Genomic DNA, 7,840 nt, shown 5'->3' on the forward strand with positions numbered 1-7,840 from the left:
ATATCTAGATGTAAATAGAATTCTTTTCAAAAAATCTAGATGTATATAGAATTCTTTTAATTTTTTACATACATAAAATCTTTCTAATTTTTTTCTACATACATAAAAGAATAATTTCTATTTTCTATTTTTTATTTTCTATTTAAAAAAAAAAATCTATCATAAAGATTGATAAAAAAATTGATTGCATATGCATTCTTTATTTTGTGCACTAAATGCACAAAATAAACTGTATAGATTAAAACTTCCCGTGATGGGCACGAGAATATACAATAGAAATATCAGTTACCAAGAATAGTCAGCCATAAGCAATCAAATCTGCCTTGCCACTGGAAATAGCTTCGTTACCATCATCCCGATCATAACCCCCTATAGCCAAAAATGTTCCCTTGAATGCTGTTCTTATGGGAATCAGGCTCTTTTCACTCGCTATTGTCGTCTGCGAATTATCAATCCTGGGCTCAAAGAAATGAGCGTACAATATCTTATATTTATTCAGAGCCTCCGCCATGTGAAGTCCCAGTGCCTCTGGATTTGAGTCATACGCTTCTGCATGATCCGAAAATGGAGAAAGCCGAATTCCCACATGCTCTGCTCCGATTTCCTCCACCACTGCTTCCACAACTTCAAGTGCAAATTTTCAACGATTCTAAACCTAACCCTAACTCTAACCCTAAGAATAGTTGTAATCCTAAAATAGCCCTTGCCCTAGCCCTAACCCTAACCGTAACTCTAATTGTAACTCTAATCCTAATCTAACTCTACCTCTAATTATAAGCCTAACCCTAACCCTAAGTCTATTTAAAATCCTAACCCTAACCCTAACCCTAACTCTATTTAAAATCCTAACCCTAACCCTAACGATAACCCTAACCCTAACCCTATATCTAACCCTAACCCTAACCCTAACTCTACTCTTCAATATAACAATTTACCTAACAATATCCTTAAAATTAAACTCAATTAGACTAATAAGGATTTTTTAAAAAATGTTCAATAATTTTATACTACTACTATTTTATAGTAAGTTTATACAACTATATTTAAAAAGAAATAAAAAAATCACTACTAACCTTATAAAAAATAGAAAAAGTTAAAATTACTTTTTTGGTTGCGCCGCGACTGCCACTAGCTATATATACCTCTATATATATTACGTCGAGAGTAATCGTTCTCGAGGCGCCTATTTTTATTTTCATTAATCCCAACTTCGATTAAAATAACTTTGGGATTAAATAAAAATAGGCGCCTCGAGACCGATTAATCTCGGCGTAATATATATAGAGGTACATATAGCTAGTTACGCCGAGAGGCGTTCTTTACAATGGCAGCACAAATGCCCAGCACGGGAATATGCCAAGATTCTTTGTCAATAAAAAAGAATTGGGAGCAGTTACAAACTTCCAAATTAAATATTAAAAAAGAATTTTCGAAATAATAGCTGGCCGAAATAATAGGAAGCCAAATGGAGGCCGAAATAATAGGCCCGAAAAAGTAGGGCCCAAAAAAGTAGGACCCGAAAAAATAGGGCTCGAAAAAATAGGGGCGAAATAATCTCAATATGATTTTTTTTTTTTGTTAAATATAATTTTGCATGCACATTCATGCTTATTTTTTGCGGCGAGTGGGGGAATTTGAAACAAATTCATGGAATGTGAAGAGACGTCTATTGGGGGATATGAGGAGCCTCTCAGAAGTTATAAAACCAAGGCTCCTCATTTCATTTTCATTTTATGTTTTTGCAGGAAGGAAGAGGTGGAGGTTATTGGAGGATTAGATTGGAGTTTTTGAATAGGAGTAAATTGAAGTTTTGGAGTAACATTTTTGCAGGTGAGATTTCTATTTTTTATTTACATTTTCATTTAGATTTAGATGTAGATGTAAATTGAAATTAAAAATTAGTTATAATATTCTACTTTGATTTAGATTTCAATTTTAATTAATTTCAATTTGGTTGGCTCTCCTCCACAACAAACAGTGTATTGTGTATTTAATGGGTGCATTGGAATGCAGATTATCAGCCTAATGGCCAATCTCCAGTTTCCTCCACAAGCAAACCAATCTCTAGAAAGATCCCTCTTCCGAACCGAAAGGATGTGACAGATTTATTTCCTCCCCGGCCTCTAAAAATAGAGGAAATTCCCAATATAGTTGCTGATTTTTGAAATGCTGCCAGGAATGCAATAGATGCAGGTATGTTTTTTTATTCTGATCTATCTTGGTTTGAAGAAGAGAATGTTCCTTTTGTTGACATAATCAGTCCTTTTACGAACAGGGTTTGATGGTGTTGAGATCCATGGGGCGCATGGGTACCTTGTGGACCAGTTCATGAAGGATAGCGTGAATGATCGAACAGATGGCTATGGCGAAACATTGAAGAATCGTTGCAGATTTGCACTTGAAGTTGTGGAAGCAGTGGTGGAGGAAATCGGAGCAGAGCATGTGGGAATTCGGCTTTCTCCATTTTCGGATCATGCAGAAGCGTATGACTCAAATCCAGAGGCACTGGGACTTCACATGGTGGAGGCTCTGAATAAATATAAGATATTGTACGCTCATTTCTTTGAGCCCAAGATTGATAATTCGCAGACGACAATAGCGAGTGAAAAGAGCCTGATTCCCATAAGAACAACATTCAAGGGAACATTTTTGGCTACAGGGGGTTATGATCGGGATGATGGTAACGAAGCTATTTCCAGTGGCAAGGGAAATTTGATTGCTTATGGCCGACTATTCTTGGTAACTGATATTTCTATTGTATATTCTCATGCCCGGCACGGGAAGTTTTAATCTATACAGTTTATATTGTGCATTTAGTGCACAAAATAAAGAATGCATATGCAATCAATTTTTTTATCAATCTTTATGATAGCTTTTTTTTTTAAATAGAAAATAAAAAATAGAAAATAGAAATTATTCTTTTATGTATGTAGAAAAAAATTAGAAAGATTTTATGTATGTAAAAAATTAAAAGAATTCTATATACATCTAGATTTTTTGAAAAGAATTCTATTTACATCTAGATATTTTGATTGAAATAACCATAATTTAAAAACAAAATATAAAATAGAAATGTTAATATATGTATGTAGAAAAAATTAGAAAGATTGCATGCATCTAAAAAAATTCTATTTACATCTAGATTTTTTTAGAATGGAAAAAAATGGATAATAGAAATATCAGTTGCATGTTTGTAGAAATAAATTAGAAAAAAATGTATATAGAAATTAAAAAGATTCTATATGTGTCTAATTTTTAGATTTTACTTTATTCTAAACTAATTATTGATGGAAATATATTTTAAAAATATTTATGTAGTTTAAAGTTTAGATTTTAATTAATTTGTATGCAAATAGGAAAAAGAATAAATATTTTATATATATGTAGATTAATTTTTATTTTTAAAATTTACAAGTAAATGAGTACTTTATTCATTTAAAGTAAACAAGTTTTTAAGTAATATATTTTTATTTTAGAAATATATTAATCATCATGTTCATTTATTATTACTTATTTAATATACTTACTCTCAAATCTAAGACAATAGAAATGATATTTTATTAACTTTGAAATAGGGAAGTGTTAAGCAAGTTCGTTTACAAAAATACCAAAAATATATTTGGTCTTTGATCAAATTGGAGTTAATATTAGAAATATAAATATGATCATTAACAATTAAGCTAAATTCAGTTCAAAACAATAATATTATTTAAATTTAAATAAATTTTTTTGAAAAGAATTCTATTTACATCTACATATTTTGATTGAAATAACCATAATCTAAAAACAAAATATAAAATAGAAATGTTAATATATGTATGTAGAAAAAATTAGAAAGATTGCATGCATCTAAAAAAATTCTATTTACATCTAGATTTTTTTTAAATGGAAAAAAATGGATAATAGAAATATCAGTTGCATGTTTGTAGAAATAAATTAGAAAAACATGTATATAGAAATTAAAAAGATTCTATATGTGTCTAATTTTTAGATTTGACTTTATTCTAAACTATTTATTGATGGATATATATTTTAAAAATATTTATGTAGTTTAAAGTTTAGATTTTAATTAATTTGTATGCAAATAGAAAAAAGAATAAATATTTTATATATATGTAGATTAATTTCTATTTTTAAGATTTACAAGTAAATGAGTACTTTATTCATTTAAAGTAAACAAGTTTTTAAGTAATATATTTTTATTTTAGAAATATATTAATCATAATGTTCATTTATTATTACTTATTTAATATACTTACTCTCAAATCTAAGACAATAGAAATGATATTTTATTAACTTTGAAATAGGGAAGTGTTAAGCAAGTTCGTTTACAAAAATACCAAAAATATATTTGGTCTTTGATCAAATTGGAGTTAATATTAGAAATATAAATATGATCATTAACAATTAAGCTAAATTCAATTCAAAACAATAATATTATTTAAATTTAAATAAAATAAGCCATGTTTACTTTGAAACATCAAACAACTAATTAACTAATACAATAATTAAAATAAATGAATCTATTATGACATAGAAAAATATTTTTGAAGTATAATTTCTTTTTTTTTGAATCAATATGAGTTTTTTTTTCTACTTGAAAAGATAAACCATCCTAATTGTCATCCTTAGTTAACCTTAACAACAACCCCTACCTTAGCCCTAGCCCCAACAATGATGTACAATATAACTATAATCCGACATTAAACTATAATTATAGCACTAAAACATATCCCTATTGATATTCTAAACTCTAATCATAACGAAAATCTTAGTCCAAACCATAATCTAAACCAAAAACCTACACACTAATATTGGTTATAGTCCTAACCCTAAAATCTAACCCTTAACCATAATGTAAAAACAAACTCCAAAATATTGATTAAAATTCTAAACCTACCTATATGGATAACCATGATATTAAACTCTAAATCCAGTCCCAAGGTCCTAACCATGGTGTAAACCTATAACCGAACTCTTAAAAAATTTACTAATCCCTGATCCTAATCACATTCCCAACTTTAAACTTGAACCATAAACCATAGTTGTAACCATAATCATAAACTTAAACAAAACCCTAACCCTAAAGGTACAATCATAAAATTAATAATAGCTTAGACCCTAATCCTAGCATAAACCACAATCATGACCAAATATAAATCTTCACCTTACCCCTAATCATAATTTCAATGTTAACCCTAACATTAGTTTCAATCCTACCATGATATGAACCCTAATATAGACTTCACCTTGATCCTCACCCTAATCTTAAGTCTAATTAAACCCTGACTAAAACCTAATCTAAATGATATATCTAACTATAATCCTAACTTTAATTATCATACAACCCAATGCTAACCCTCATGTATATTTAATCCCTAATCTTAACTCTAAATATTCTATAAACTCTAGAATTGACCTTGATTCTAACCATAACCCTAAAATCTAAATTTTAACCATAGCACGAAAGGTGGGGACCCCCACTACATGGCACAATTCTGGGTCTTGGAGCCTCGTGAAAGCACTACAGAGTGAGGAAATGTCAGAAAGGTGACATGTAGTAGCATGACACAATTTTGGGCTTTAGAGCATTGCAGAAACAATGCAGCGTAAGGAGGCGCTAGAATGGAGACTCATGGAAAGAAGAGGAAAGACATTCATGTTGCTGGCAAAAAACTATGAAAAGAGATAACATGATGTCTTAACCTCCCACAAAAAATGCAAGGTTGATCCAAAGGGGGAATTTGGTTTCCCCAAAAATGAATGATGGTCATCAATGAAGGTCTTCCTCTCGAAATAGACGGCATAGATGCATCGTGAATCCTCACCAATGAAGGATTAAATCGCAACCGTCGATGTAGATTCTCCCCTCAAAAAGGATGACTGAGATGCAACAAGGAAACTCCTCCCAATGAAGGATTAAGTCACATTCGTCGATCAAGATTGGCTTTATTTCCAATGGATGACTAAGATGTAGTGAAGAGATTCCTCCCAACAAATGAAGAAGATAGCACAAAAGGTGTGAACCCCCCCCCCCCCCCATGTGGCACAATTTTGGGTCTCAAAGACTCATGAAAGCATTGTGGAGTGAGGAAATGTTGGAAAGGCAATGCATGGTAGCATGATGCAATTTTGGGCTTCAGAGAATTGAAGAAACAATGTAGCATGACGATGCATCAGAATGGAGATGCATGGCAGCATCTTGTGCAATTCTAGGCTTTAGAGTGTTTCGAAGACACTAGCATATAAAGAAAAGTTAGAATGGGAATGCATGACAACATCTTGCACTTTTGGGAAGATGGGAAGATAGCTCGTGAAGAAATAAGAGTTATCGAATCTCGCAGCATGAATCAACCCAACCAAGAAAAAATGATCCAGCGTGGTCAATGAAGAAATCGAGCCAACACAAAATGTTAGCCGCCAAATTTAGCGATGTTAACCCTCTACAAAGAACCTATCCCATTTAAGGTCTCTCATATTAGACATCAGTGATGGGTTGAATAGGGGGAAAAAATAGCACACAATGCCCTCCTAAATGAAATTCGAAATGTAACACTAATAACCATGGTCCTACTTCTTTCCCTAACCTTATCCATGAGCGTGGGAATATACATATTATTATATAGGGCACCTTATATAATAATAAATATAATCTAAAATCCCAACCCTTACTCCCCTCCTTAATATAACTGTGACCATAAGAAAACTTCTAAATATAACCCTTCCTCTAACTCTAGCCTTAACCATGAGCATAACCCTAGCCTTAACCATGAGCATAACTCTAACTCTAGATTTGACTCTACCATAATTGGACACTAACCCTAACCCTAACCTTAATTTTGATCCTAACTCAAACCCTAACCCTAACTCTAACCTTAACCTTGATTCAAACCTTAACCCTAACCCTAACCCTGGCCTTACTATAACCCTAACCCTAATCATAACCATAACCATAACTCTAACCCTAACCTTAACCATGGCCATAACTCTAACCCTAACCTTAACCATAAACATAACTCTAATATGAACCTTAACCATAACTCTAATGATAACCATAACCATAATTCTATCCTTGACCTTAACCATAGCTCAAACCCTAACCCTAACTCCAACCCTAACCCTAATGCTAACCCTAACCCTAATTCTATCCCTAAGGTTAACATTAACTGTAATGTTAACTTTGTCCCTAACCATATATCTACGTATGACTATAACATTTTTCATTACAATATCCCAAAAAACAAAAAAAAAATTATCTAAATTAAATTCCTTATATTAAATTAAAAGATATATTTGACTCAAACCCTATCCCTAACCCTATCCCCACTATAACCCTAACCATAACCATAATGATGACTCTAACCCTAACCTTAACCATGAGCATTACTCTAAACCTAACATTAACCATAAGCATAACTCTACCCCTAACTCTAACCCTAATTCTAACTCTACCATAATTGGATTCTAACCCTATCCCTAACCCTAACTATAAGCATAAGTCTAACCCTAGCCTTAACCATGAGCATAACTCTAACTTTGGATTTGACTCTACCATAATTGGACTCTAACCTTAACCCTAACCTTAATTTTGATCCTAACTCAAACCCTAACCCTTTAAACTCTAACCTTAACCTTGACTCAAACCTTAACCCTAACCTTAACCATGACCATAACATTAACCCTAACCTTAAGCATTAACATAACTCTAATCTAAACCATAACCATAACTCTAGCAATAACCATAACCATAACTCTATCCCTAACCTTAACCATAGCTCAAACCCTAACCCTAACTCCAACCCTAACTCTAATGCTAACCCTAACCCTAATTCTATCCCTA

General features: G+C 31.9%; 2 pseudogenes; one reads left to right on the forward strand and one right to left on the reverse strand.

The window, feature by feature from the left end:
• Positions 1 to 298: 298 nt before the first annotated feature.
• LOC149530301 (putative 12-oxophytodienoate reductase 11 pseudogene) lies at positions 299 to 2,003 on the reverse strand (annotated as a pseudogene).
• Positions 2,004 to 2,790, forward strand: LOC149530302 (12-oxophytodienoate reductase 2 pseudogene; annotated as a pseudogene).
• The last annotated feature ends 5,050 nt before the right edge of the window (positions 2,791 to 7,840 follow it).

This window comes from Cupressus sempervirens, chromosome 11 (assembly GCF_028749045.1).
Source record: "Cupressus sempervirens isolate cs-2001-9-10 chromosome 11, ASM2874904v1, whole genome shotgun sequence".
Taxonomy (NCBI): domain Eukaryota; kingdom Viridiplantae; phylum Streptophyta; class Pinopsida; order Cupressales; family Cupressaceae; genus Cupressus; species Cupressus sempervirens.